Source organism: Lutra lutra, chromosome 11 (assembly GCF_902655055.1).
Source record: "Lutra lutra chromosome 11, mLutLut1.2, whole genome shotgun sequence".
NCBI classification, from domain to species: domain Eukaryota; kingdom Metazoa; phylum Chordata; class Mammalia; order Carnivora; family Mustelidae; genus Lutra; species Lutra lutra.
In genome coordinates, this window is record NC_062288.1 from 22,441,059 (window position 1) to 22,455,322 (window position 14,264).

The window sequence follows — 14,264 nt, forward strand, 5'->3', positions numbered from 1 at the left end:
TAACACATAAGTGCGTATTTACCCATAGCTGTATTAATGTCTAGGGTAAGTAAGGTGCTATAACAAAGACCCCAAAATACATTGTTTTAAAATAAGATATGTTTCTTTCTCCCTCTTGTAACAGTCTGGCGAAGGAAGACAGACTGCTCCATGAGCTCATTCAAGGAAACAGCTGACAATGTGTCTCTATCAGCCTCAGTATATGGCTGACTCAGTCAACATCTAAGCAACTGCTTCAGGGGCACCTGTGTGGCTCAGGTCAGGATCTTATGGGTCATGGGATGGAGCCCCACGAGGCCTCAGGCTCCATGCTCAGCAGGAAGTCTACTTGAGGATTCTCTTCCTCTACCCCTCCCCCTATTCTTTGTCTCGGATAAGTAAATACATCTTAACAAAGAAAAAAAAGCAACTATTTCAGTTGTTTTTTTCTTTTTTAAGTAAACCCTAGACGCAGTGTGGGGCATGAACTCATGACGCTGAGATTAAGAGTCACATACTCCTCTGACTGAGCCAGCCAGGGGCCCCTCGGGTGTCCTCATCCTCATGCCCTGAGGTAGCTCACCAGTAGTCAGGTCTGGAATCTGGCCCATGGGTGAGGAAAAAGAATGTGTGAAGAGTAAGCATTTCATTTTTAAGGACACTGAAGTAGGGGCGCCTGGGTGGCTCAGTGGTTAAGCCGCTGCCTTCGGCTCAGGTCATATCTCAGGGTCCTGGGATCGAGCCCCGCATCGGGCTCTCTGCTCTTCGGGGAGCCTGCTTCCTCTCCTCTCTCTGCCTGCCTCTCTGCCTGCTTGTGATCTCTCTCTCTCTGTCAAATAAATAAATAAAATCTTAAAAAAAAAAAAAAAAAGGACACTGAAGTAGAAATTACACCTATCATTTCTACTTAGGTTTACTAGTCAAAACCTAGTTTACACGGCCACATTGAGCTGCCAGGGAAGCTGGGAAATGTCTCTATGTAGGCAGTCATGCGCTCACCTCTCATTCAGTGGGTGGTGGGGAGGGTCTTGGAAGAATGGATACTCAGAGATCATAATAGTCTCTGCCATGTTACATTTTTTTTTTAATTGTGGTAAAATATCCTTAACATAAAATTTACCATTTAACCATTTTGAAGGGTATAGTTCAGTGACATCATGTGCCTTCACATTGTTGTACAGCCATCACCACCATCCATCTCCCAAACTTTTTCATCACCTGAACTAAGACTCTATACCTACTTTAAAAAAAAAAAAAAAAATTTAAGATTTTATTTAAGTAATCTCTACACATAACATGGAGCTCAAACTCATGATTGCGAGATCAAGAGTCACATGTTCTACACACTGAGCCAGCCAGGTGCCCCCGAAACTCTCTACCTATTAAACAATAACTGGAGACCCTGACAACTTCCTTTCTATTTTCTTCTGTGTGAATTTGACTAATCTAGGCATCTCATATAAATGAAATCATACAACATACAATGTATTATACAAATATGTGTAATATGTACATAATATATACACAAAAATGTATACAAAATCATACAATCATATAGTGTCCTTGGAGTCTGGCTTATTTCATTTAGCTTAAAGTTTCCAAAGTCTATCCATGTTGTAGCATGTGTCAGAGTTTTACTCCTTTTTAAGACCAGTAATATTCCTGTGTGTGGATACACCACATTTTGTTTAACCATTACTTATCAATGGGAATTTATGCTGTTTCCACTTTTTGGCTATTGTCACATTACATATTCTGAATAAATTACTTCAATTATTTATCTAGTTGCAAGAGAGGGTACATTTGTGAGCAGGGGGAGGGGCAGAGAATCTCAAGAGGGAGAATCTCAAGCAGACGCCATGCTAAGCACAGAGCCTGACTCGGGCCCAACCTCATGAGACTGAGATCATGACCTGAGCTGAAATCGAGTCAGATGCTTAACTGACCCTGCTACCCAGGTGCCCTTTGTTGAATTAATTTTTAAATTATATTTTATTACTTTTGTGAGGATCTTATATACAAGGCATAAAATCAAATAAGAACTGACTCTTGGTTTCACATCCCATCACCCCCAAATAAATGAATTGTGCTAATAAAATTACCATAAAGCTGTCAGTAATTCATCGTTTTGCAGCATCAATGCAAGTCACTTAAATGTTCTCAGTTTCATCACTTGTAGAATAAGGATACCAAAAGCAAACAACAAAAGCAAAAATAAACAAGTGGGACTACACCAAACTAAAAAGCTTCTGCACAGCAAAGGAAACTATCAACAAAGTGAAAAGGCAACCTGCTGAATGGGTGAAAATATTGACAAATCAGATATCTCAGAAGGGGCCAAGGTCCAAAATAGATAAACAACTCATACAACTTCATAGCAAAATAACAATCTGATTAAAAACAGAAAATCTGAAAAGACATTTTTTCAAAGACAGAGATGGCCAACAGGTACATGTTCAACATCAGTAATCATCAAGGAAGTGCAGATAAAAACCACAATGAGATATCATGTCATACCTGTTAGAATGACTATTATCAAAAAGATGGGACATAGCAAGTGTGGGCAAGAATGTGGAGAAGAGGAAACCCTTCTACAATACTGGTAGAAATGTAAATTGGTGCAGCTACTGTGGAAAACACTGTGGAGCTCCCTCAAAAAATTAAAAATTGAACTACCATATGATCCAGCACTTCTATTTCTAGATATTTGTCCAAAGAAAACAAAAACATTTATTCTAAAAGATACATGCACCCCTATGTTTATTGCAGCATTATTTACAATAGCCAAGATATGGAAATAACCTGTTTCCATCAGTGGATGAATGGACAAAGAATATGTGTCATACACACACACACACACACACACACACACACACACACACACACACGAATATTATTCAACCATTAAAAGGAATGAAATCTTGCCATTAATGGCAACATTGATGGATGGACCTTGAGGGCAATATACTAAGTGAAACAAGTCAGACAAATATACAGATACAGAGAATTGATTGGTGGTTGCCAGAGGCAAGCATGGGAGGGTGGGAGAAATGGTTAAATGGTTTTTCTTTGTTTAAATAAACTGAAGTTAATAAAAGGGGCCCCTGGCTGGCTCAGTTGAAAGTGAATGCTGTGGTCGTGAGTTCTAGCTCCACACTGGGTATAGAGATTACTTAAAGAAACATAATTATTTAATAAAGAACACTAAAGGTATCTATTAAAGGACTGTTTATGAGATAATACATACAATGCATAGCAGTGCTATATTGCTTTTTTATTATCATTTGTCAGAACAGTATTTCGGGCACAATGGACAAAGTTGTTTGCCCACTGACTGTCCCTTTTTCTCTTTCTCCTTCTTAACAGATCCTTTCCAGGTACCTATCCCTTGTCCTTGTAGCCCATGAGATTTACATATGTTAGTCAAATTCCCAGCTCCAGGGACAGACTCTAAATGGACTAAGCCAACTATATTTATCTATTTCTTCCTGCTAATAATAGGCAAATAATCCAGTGCTGGTTAATTCAATCCCAGGAGAGCATTGCTGGAAACTTCCAGAAAAATTCTAATATTTTTTAAATTAAAAATTTTTTATTATTATTTTTGAAAGATAATCTCTGTCATAACAGTTTAGAGAAAGGGCCCAGTGTGGTGGAGCCCCATGTGGGGCTCAATCTCATGACCCTGAGATCATGACCTGAGTCAAAATCAAGAGTTGTACACTTAGCCAACTGAGCCACCCAGGTGTCCCTCTCCTTATTTATTTTTTCTAGAAAGATGATTTTTTAAAAAAGATTTTATTTATTTATTTGACAGAAATATCACAAGCAGGCAGAGAGGCAGGAAGAAAGAGGGGGAAGCAGGCTCCCTGCTGAGCAGAGAGCCCGATGCGGAGCTCGATCCCAGGACCCTGGGATCATGACCTGAGCTGAAGGCAGAGGCTTAACCCACTGAGCCACCCAGCTGCACGCCCCCTTCTTATTTTTAAAGACAGGGACAGAAAACCAGTCTTGCTAGACAAGGGCGGTGTTGATTTATCTGCTAATGCTAACAACTTCAAGTGGTATAATGGGGTAATCTGCTGGAAATTGAATCATCAAGAAAATTGATTCACTGTAACTCTCAAAGAAATAATTTATAATTTAAAGGATTTGCTGAATCGACTATTGAAATGGGGGCTCAAAGGAAACAGAAGATCCCAGGGAAGGGTAGGATGCAAATAGCGATGTAGGGGTGCTATACAAAGTACCACAAACTGGGTGGCTTACAAAATCAGAAATCTATTTTCTCACAGATCTAGAGGCTAGAAGTCCAAAATCAAGGTGTTGGCAGGCTTGGATTCTTCTGAGGCCCCCCTCCTTGGCTTATAGATGGCCATCTTTATGTTCACATGATGTTCTTTCTCTCTGTGTGTCTGTCCAAATTTCCTCTTCTTATAAGGACACCAGTCATACTGGATTAGGGCCCCCACTAATGACATAATTTTAACTTAATCACACCTCTAAAGATGCTAGCCCCTATAGTCACATTCTGAGGTTCCAGAGGTTATATAGGACTTAAACATAGGAATTTTGTTTTTGTTTTTTTAAGATTTTATTATTTATTTGAGAGAGAATGAGCAGGCAGAGGGAGAGGGAGAAACAGGGTCCCCACTGAGCAGGGAGCCCAATGCAGAGCCCAGTCACCAGGACCCTGGGATCATGACCTGAGCTGAAGGCAGACGCTAAACCCATTAAGCCATCCAGGCACCCCTGTTCTTCAGAATCCTAATGGTAAGAATGCTATTTGGGTTATTAGTAAATAGCTGTTTTCATTTTACATTTAAGTCTGACCTTCATAAGTTTTCATTTCAAGCCAGGAAAAAAGCTCAGTCAACACTTATGAAATGTTAATTTTTTGAATCAAAGAAATGAGCTTTGAGAATACAGGGATCAGCAGACCAAGGAAAGAATGTGTTCATGGTGGCTGTTGGTCATGTTACAGGATTCCTTTTCCCTTAGTGCCCCTGGTTTCTGGTCACGCCGCTCTGAAGAATGAAGAGGTCGACCAGACGAAGTGGTGGGCAGCAAAGCAAAGTTTACTGAGCGATTGTATAAAGCTCCGGAAGAGGGAGGGGACCTGAGAGGGTTGCTATTGGAGGTCCTAAGTCTAGGGGATTTTATGGGCTTGCTGGCAGGCTGTTTTAGTCTGATTATCCCTCTATGCGCCAGCCATGCAATCATGTTTTTGTCACAGGCTCATCTCCCTATCAGGCAGTTGTTCACATGGGAAAACGGTGGAAGGCTCCTTCCAGGGAGATGTAAAATCATTTTAAGGGTGGTTTCCTCTTAGGGCAGGGGCCCCTTGTCCCTGCCTGCCTTTCTTCTGACTATCCTTCATTAGTCATTAGCTAATACTTAGTCCTTAATTAGGAGTTCAAGTTCCATTGAATGCAATAGGGTAAGATCTAACACAGCGGGATACTCAGAAAAAGCTTCATAGACACATGGAATAAAATGTGGCAGAATAGAGCAGAAGTTTATTTCAAGGGAGAGTTATATGAGCATAATAAATAGCATAATATAAAAAAAGAGCCTGACTTATAATAACAATTCATATTTGTAAGTTTTATAGGAGTCCTGGGTTGAGCCTATGCTCTGTTCACGCTGAGATTAAACCATGGATAGGTCTATCTGGAGCACTGTGGAGCCAATGTACCTGAGGATATACTTGCGCGAGGGGCTAAAAAGGCTTTTAGGAGTTAAAGCTCATGCATTTGGTTTAAGGCAATGTCAAGAACTGTAAGCGATCTGAGATTTTACTCTACCGGCCAGCTAAAAAGTTAGCCTGCCACATGAATGTTGGTAGAAGATATGAGACTCTTGAGTCAGAGATGAAGCAGAGTTTATTACAGAAACAGGAGTATCCGGAATATCAGCTTTCCTGGGAGGAGGAAGACACCCGTTTGTAGGGTCCCAATACCCTGCACATGCAGTGGGTTGCATTCTGGGAGAGGAACCTTCAGCTTAGGGAACCTGAACCTTTTATAAGGGACAATAAGCTTGTTTGCTCTTTGCTCCAGGAGATACTATTTCTGTTTTCTAAGGGTGTTTGCCAAACAAACATATTGAAGAGAGAGCCCAGAACAAAGGGCAGTCAGGGCCACAGTCACCACATGTATAGAAATGTGAAATTCATGAAGAATTATCTTCAAATAGGCAACTGGGCTAGTGTCTGAGGGACAGCGTCATTCCGAGTGCCTGTTATAGTAGCCTCGCATCCATCCTTACTCCTAGAGATTCAGGGTTCTAATCCAAGGGGGCTGTGATAAAAGAAGAACTAAAGGGACCATGTCACTAAAACCTTGTTGAGTCATTGCAAGTGTAAAGACTTCTTGGCACTGGTACAGTTACTTTGAAGAACTGATGAGTTTGACTTGGGTACCGAGAGGAGGCAGCACCACACTTACACAAACACTACTGCAACAGAGGAAGAGAATGGAAGATGCTACCTAGTAACCAGAATGATGTGTTTGTAGATGTTTATGGTATTCCAACAATAGCCTGGATTTTGTCTCTAAGAAATTTAAAATTATAAAGTTCTATCAATATTCAGTGATTTCTGAACTATCCGAAAGACCTTGGGGGTATTAAGGAGCATAGAATTGTTTCTTAATCATTATGCCACATTATCAGAGGATGGATATTTACCTGTGTCACATTCATGGTCACCACCGAAAAAAACACCAAAAAAGAAAGAAAAAAAGGAAAAAAAAAACAAGCAATTTTGTATATAAATGAAGAAAATTGCATTACAAAATACTTTGTTAAATGTTCATTTAATATTATGAATACAATAATAATAAAATCAGGGGGGCCTGGATAGCTCAGTGGGTTAAGCATCTGTCTTTGGCTCAGGTCATGATCTTGGGGTCTTGGGGTCCTGGGATGAAGCCCAGCACTGGCCTTCCTGCTCAGCGGGGTGTCTGCTGCTTCTCTCTTCCTCTGCTTTCTCCCCACTTGTGTGTGCTCTCTCTCCAATAAATAAGTAAGATCTTTAAAAAATAAAATAAAATCAGCCATTTGAAAGTCAAGAAGACACTGCTTGTGTATTTTTGAAAATGTCACAGTTCTCCCCAACCTCCATTAACATTATTAAAACAAGTTCATACTATTGAAAACCATATGAATCAACCTTATTTTATTGCTAAAATAAAAACATAAAATTGGTAGACTGCACCCTCACCCCCTCATTACCAATGTAAGAAGGACTTTTACATCACTTTGAGAGCTCTTCTTTGGCCATTGTAACTATTAGGTCTCGACTATTAATGCTTAGAGACATTTTATTTTTGTGTTACTATAGATTTGGATGCATTCATTTGTAATTTCCTCATCTAGTCATGAACAAAAATTTGAAAAGTGACTCAAAAACATGAAAGTAATTCAAAATGGGTGCCTGGGTGGCTCAGTGGGTTAAAGCCTCTGCCTTCGGGTCAGGTCATGGTCTCAGGGTCCTGGGATCGAGCCCCGCATCGGGCTCTCTGCTCAGCAGGGAGCCTGCTTCCCCCCTCTCTCTGCCTGCCTCTGCCTACTTGTGATCTCTGTCAAATAAAAAAATAAAATCTAAAAAAAAAGAAGAAAATAATTCAAAATGGCTACAAAGATAGGCTGTGGATTATGTATAATTCCCTGCATGTCAGCTCTAATTTTAACCCTTTCTTTCTCAGGAACTCGTACTGGAATGCATAGGAGAGTGATTTTTTTTTTTTTTTTATTTGACAGAGAGATCACAAGCAGGCAGAGAGGCAGGCAGAGAGAGAGGAGGAAGCAGGCTCCCCGAGAGAGCAGAGAGCCCGATGCAGGGCTCGATCCCAGGACTCCGAGATCATGACCTGAGCCGAAGGCAGCGGCTTAACCCACTGAGCCACCCAGGCGCCCTGATTTTTTTTTTTAAAGGTTTTATTTATATGTGTGTGAGAGTGAGTGAGCGAGAGAGCACAAGCAGGGGGAGCAGCAAGTAGAGAGAGAGGGAGAAGGAGACTCCCCATGGAGCAGGGAGCCCGATGCGGGGCACGACCCATGACCCTTGCTTGGATCATGACCTGAGCTGACGGCAGACCAACTGAACCACCCAGGTTCCCTGAGAGTGATTTTCAAATCACTCATAAACGTGTGTGTGTGTGTGTGTGTGTATAATCAAAACTTGGGTGACTTATTAAATTATTTGTGATCACTTCATATCAAAACACACGAATGTGTTATTTCACTGAGGTTGCAAAACACAAAAAACAAAAACAATCCCTCAGGATCATTCAAGTCTTAGTTCTTGAGCCCCCTTGTCCTAAATTCACATTTATACCAACTGTTCACAAAACAATCTTTGAAGGAAAACTACGTGGAAGAAATAATTTTATAGACTTAACATTTAGCTTTTATTATGCTATGAATTGTAACGAACATGTGGAAATACTGGCCAAGACAGCCGTGGATGAAACAAAGCCAAGTGAGATCCAACAATTATGGCTGATGTTAAACTGGATGAGTCTTCTCTGTGTTGAAACAGGAGACAAATGGTTTATAAGACTGTATGAAGGCTTAGGTGTGAAAAAAAAAGCAATTATTTTTGCTTTATTTGGCGTTGGGCAGGCTTTGGCTGGAACAAACTGTATTTAATTTTCATGTCATGCCGTATAAAGAGAAAAAACTTGGAGAGTGTTCAGAGGAGAGCAGCAACTGATTAAAGGTTTGTAAATTAGACCTATGAGAAATTGTGAGAAGAAGTGGGCATGTTCAGTCAAATGCAAGACATTCAGGCAGGATGAACAATTACCTACAAGTATGTAAAGAGATGGTTCCCAAGCCTGAGGTTTAGGTTAAACAGAAAGTTAAATCATAGGATTAAGAACACAAAACAAAAACCAGAGCAAGGGAAGTTAGAAACTAAATATTTGTAAGAACAAACTAAAAAACTTTTAAGAAACTGATGAATGGAGCAATCTATAGTTTGAACTTCTGCAAAAATGATTATGAAAACAATTCAATCTTGTACTTAGTTAAATAGAAATAATTTAGAGGGCGCCTGGGGTGGCTTGGTTGGTTGGGTGTTTGCCTTTATTTAAGCTCAGGTCATGATCCTGCTGGCCTGGGATCAAGTCCCCAATCGGGCTCCTTGCTCAGCAGGGAGCCTGTCTCTCCCGCTCCCTGAGCCACTCCCCCTGCTTGTGTTCTCTCACTCACTCTCTCAAATAAATAAATAAAATCTTTTAAAAATAATAAAATAAAAAAACAAAAAATTTAGAAAATAGAGAAAGCATTCAACGGATAGCATTAAAAAGTAAAAATCTCTGAGTGACATAAGTCAGACAGAGAAGGACAAATCTCAAGATTTCATTTACATGTGGAACCTAAAAAAATAAAACAGATGAACAAAACAAAACAAGACAGAAACAGATCATAGATACAGGAAACATACTGTTAGTTACCAGAGCTGGGAGAGACTGGAGGGGTGCCAAGCAAAATAGGTGAAGGAAATTAAGAGATACAAACTTCCAGTTGTAAAATAAGTCAGTCAGGATGGTGTAATGTATAGCACAGGAAATATAGTCAAAAGTATTGCAATAACTGTGTATGGCAACAGATGGTAACTAGATTTATCATGGGGATCATTTCACAATGTACAAAAATACTGAATCACTACCATATACATGTAAAACAGGGTATTATTGTATGTCAATTCTACATCAATTAAAAGAAAGTAAAAATCATCAGCTCAAGTATGAGGAATATTTTTAAGAAAAAAATGTATCTGGCGGTCTTCTTTAGGATCCAGGATAACAAGAACGGAAAGGAGCTCTGAGAGTAAGTCTTTGTGCGCTTAAGGGTAGTTCCTCTGTGTATGGTGGGGAGGCAGCGTGGTGAGCAGTTTCTCTGAACTCCTGGGGAAGGGGAGGTTTACCAGGAATCCTCACCATGACACAGTGATTCTCTCCAGAGTGGTCGTGAGCTATTAGATTATTGTTTGTCCAGGGGAAATAGTTCTCTCTCTGAAGTATCTTCTGCTTTTTGGCAATCTTATTGGGCAAAGCATGTAGACAAATATTTACTCCCCAGTTCACACTCTTTACCCCCTAAATGCGGGGGAGAAAGATGAAACCACAAAGTGTACACCATCTTTTACTTTAAAGCAGTTCTATTAGCCTGATGATAATGTTTTTTAACTTAGAAATATAATCTAACAATAGTCTTAAGTGTTCTAGTTCCCTCTCTGTGTTTGGCACTTGAACCCTCTGTTTACTATGATTCCAACACCAATCACAATGTGTGTATGTTTTCCCCACACTAAGTAATTCTCAGACCCCAGCTGGGTGTCCTACAGTGAGTTCGACTTCATTCTGACTCTACCTACCTGGGATAGCTTCCCATTCCAGTTTAAGATTCTGACTGGCAAGACTGCCCCCCGATTCAGAGTCAATCATAAGTCCAGGGTGTTTCGTGGGCTTCTGACCGATGAGCTCTCACCTAGAAGTTCCCACAGCCCCGTCATTGGATTCGATTAATTTGCTAGAGTGGCTCACACAAGGAGAAACATTACTTACTGGATCACCGGTTTATTTTAAATGGATAGGACACCTCCAAGGAGCTCTGATCCTTTCTTTCCCTTATGCCAGTTCCACAGGACCTCCCTACAAGACACCTGACAAGTTACTGATCAATTCAGTTAATGCAGAGTTCTGTTGATTATATCACAAAAGGGCCCAGATCCAAGTTGTAAAATCAGGCAACATCCGCAGATGTGCACTATCTTTGAGGATACATACCCCTCCCCCCACCAGCTCTGGTGATAGAACAATACATTGCAGGGTTTCACAGGGCCAAGTCCTGTCAGGACATTGTGAGGAGGCTGTTAACAAGATCAAACAAAGTCCCAGACAGCACCGGTGTCTGTTGGGCCTAAACAGATCAGTGATAAAGCAAGTACGGTATCTGTAACATATTTAACTACTGGTGAGATCCAGGTTAAGAGTGTTTACAGAGTGGTTCACTGTACTAATCCCTTCATTTTTAAAAAATAAAAAGTGGTGGGGCACCTGGGTGGCTCAGTGGGTTAAGCCTCTGCCTTCAGCTCAGGTCATGACCTCAGGGTCTGGGATCGAGCCCTGCATCAGGCTCTCCGTTCAGCGGGGAGCCTGCTTCCCCCTCTCTCTCTGCCTGCCTCTCTGCCTACTTATGATCTCTCTGTCAAATAAAATCTTTAAAAACAAACAACAAAAAAACAACTTTGGATCTGCTAAAATATTTCAACAAGCAGCTGGTGAAACCATTCCTTACCCTGCAATATGAAAGAGAATTTTTTCAGTAATATACATCAATACATAATATACAATAATATCCATCAGACCAAATTAAAAAGTCGAATGTAACAAGTTTTATTTTAAATATCAATATTTATAATAAGTTAGAAGTTATATCCTCAGTAAATATTTAAACTCATGGTAAAAATTTGGGGATGTCAACTTAAAATTGTATAAAAAGGTGTACAGTTTTTCCATATTCTCTTGGAGGGAGTCACGATTTTTTGAGGGTCATTGTTTTAACCTATAAATATTGAATCCCGACCGTTTCTGCCTCCACAGGGCACACAAAGTGAGTGCTCCATTCTGGGCATCAGAGGGGATGAACAACTAATGGCGGGGGTGGGGGGGAGGTAGGCAGATTCAGAACTGAGCTGGGGATCTGTGATGCCCCTGTGTGATGTGGCCACATGAGTACCCTCTCCTGGTGGCTGCGCCTGGTGCTCCTGTCCTTTGTTATAACTCACCACTAGTTAACAGAGGATGAGGCAGCCAATGAAGCCTAGGGACCTTCAACATCCAACTGAATCATTCCCAAGTGACCAGAGCAGTTCAGTTCTGCATCAAGACTGACAGTCAGAGCCTCCTGGGGACATCGTGGCTTTCTTTCTCTTTGTCCCCCTTTCCCTTCCCCATTGCCTTTCAGCCTCTTAGAGCGAGCACGGGCATTGCTGTGTTCTCCCAGTTTCACCCACATTTAAAGTGAATGTTGACTACCAAGTAAGGGAGTTGTTAAACCCGTCTGCCAGAGATAGAGAATGTGGTGGAAAGACATTTTTCCACCCCTGGGAAGGTGTATGCACGTGTTCTCAGGTAGAGGTCATGGGACCAGGGACTTGGTTTACAGCAAAGACGCTAAGCTTCTATGTCATTTCACACTCTCATTCTGAGGAACGATCTCAAGCAGTAATGCAACACAACTCATTGCTGTGCAGAGTGCCTAATTTTATTTTTTGGAGGGGCTTCTCCCACCCTGTTGATTTTATTTTGATCACCTCCCATTTGTGTTCTGTGTTCCACATTAGGATCCGAGTAGGTCTCTCTGCAGCTGGCCATTTCCCCGCAGCCAGGATCCTAGATGCAGACTGTCTGAGGTCTCAGAAGCTCGCTCGGTAGGGGCTGTTTGCATGGTCTTGGAGTGGTGTTGCTCCATAGCGTCTGCTGGGTCTGGCCTGGCTGCTTTTGGCTCTCAGCCTACGGCAACGGCTGAAACTTGTTGGCCCTTCTCGCCCTCTTCTTTCTTCTGGAAGTGGTTATAACTTTAGGAGAGTATTTTTTTCTTGAATTCATGTGAAATGATCTTTTTACCTTCTTGTAGATCTTTAGCACCTGGTAAGGCAACAAGGTGAGCCCAGAGGGCACTGAGTTGGGAGGGGGGAATGGAGGCTGGGTGGAAAGTGGGGGGCTAAGGAGGAGAGGGAGATTATCTGGGGAGGGGATGGAGGGGGGAGATAAGATAAAAGAGGGAGAAGAGAAGCTTGGGCAGAATCATCTGACCTTGCTAGCGCCTCTTGATCTGGATCGAGACTGGTTCTTCCTCTTCCTCCATCGCTTGGTGTTTGTGGTTTGTGACTCCCATGATTTCTCTACCACTTTCGCCATGTTGCAGCTTCTCTGGTGTCTACTCCAGGAGTCCCGTCCTCTGTATATATACCTCTCCGGGGACAATGAGGGTTCACGCCCTCTCAGCTTTGTTTGGTCAGCAGGGCACTCACCACAGCCAATGGTGGCCCCAGGGAGCTTAGACATCACAAAGGACCACTCCCAAGGGGTGGGGAGGCAGGGGCTAAGATACTCTAGCTGGAAAAGGCAAGGGCTAAGAAACCTTCTTACTCCAACCTGCCACTCCTCTTCGTCTCTCCCAGGTCAATTCTGGTTGTACACATGACAGAGAGGGGTGCTTTCCCCAAGTCATTCCCCATGATTCATTCGACTGGCTCCCACTCTTTACTGTTACCTAGTAATTTTGAAATCATCTCACCTAAAATCAGCCAGAATGAGGTATGGCAGCCTGCTATGAAGAACCTAGGTGTTCTTCAAAGAATTAGGGCACAGTGTTGGAGGCACGATGTCCTTCACTGCCTGGTCAAACAAGAAGGCTGTGAAATGTAAGTCAGGGCCAGGGAGTGTGTGTGCATGTGTATGCACTAGATGACTCATTCATAGGAAAAAAGATTAAAGTTATGAAATAAGATTAAATTTAGGAATACAGGGGCGCCTGGGTGGCTCAGTGGGTTAAAGCCGCTGCCTTCGGCTCGGGTCATGATCCCGGGGTCCTGGGATCGAGCCCCGCATCGGGCTCTCTGCTCAGTGGGGAGCCTGCTTCCCTTCCTTTCTCTCTGCCTGCCTCTCTGCCTACTTGTGATCTGTCTGTCAGATAAATAAATAAAATCTTAAAAAAAAAAATAAATTTAGGAATACATTTATATTTACATATATATGATTATCTTTTGGAGATCAGGTGGAAATCTTTGGAAGAACATCTTCAAAGGGGCAAGAAGTTTAACTTCAAGTTGTGGGGATGGCGGAGAATCACGGAACAGAAGTAGGAGCTCACTTCCGAACCAGGGCTCACTTTTCTCCCCATCTGTACCTGGCCTCTCTGCAAACAGTAGGAATGACATCTACAGAGACGGAGAGTAGATGAGTAGTTAACTGGGGCTGGCAGAAGACTAGGGGAAATAAGGAGTTACTGCTGATGGGTGTATGGTTTCTATCTGGGGTGATGAAAAAGTTCTGAAATTAGATTGTGGTAGCAGTCATACAACTTTGTGAATATGCTAAATACCACTGAATCATAAAAAAAAAAATACTGGGGTGTGATTTAGTTATATTAAAATATGATTGTGGGGCGCCTGGGTGGCTCAGTTGTTAAGCGTCTGCCTTTGGCTTAGGTCATGATCTCAGGGTCCTGGGATTGAGCCCCATATTGGGCTCATTGCTCAGCAGGAG

At 41.8% G+C, this 14,264-nt stretch overlaps 3 long non-coding RNA genes across 5 annotated transcripts in view; 1 reads left to right on the plus strand and 2 right to left on the minus strand.

Annotated features, from left to right (window-relative positions):
* Positions 1 to 14,264, minus strand: part of LOC125080692 (uncharacterized) — a 136,672-nt gene that overhangs the window by 100,285 nt on the left and 22,123 nt on the right. The gene's annotated exons all lie outside the window — the stretch shown is intronic.
* LOC125080694 (uncharacterized) overlaps positions 5,788 to 14,264 on the plus strand; it is a 30,091-nt gene continuing 21,614 nt past the window's right edge. Inside the window, exon 1 of the long non-coding RNA XR_007121458.1 lies at positions 5,788 to 6,283. This is a non-coding gene — a long non-coding RNA (uncharacterized LOC125080694). The remainder of the gene's footprint in view (positions 6,284 to 14,264) is intronic.
* Positions 12,425 to 13,512, minus strand: LOC125080691 (uncharacterized). The gene is made up of 2 exons (XR_007121453.1): positions 12,810 to 13,512; positions 12,425 to 12,641 (listed from the first exon to the last, which is right to left on the minus strand). It is a non-coding gene; the product is annotated as an uncharacterized LOC125080691 (long non-coding RNA).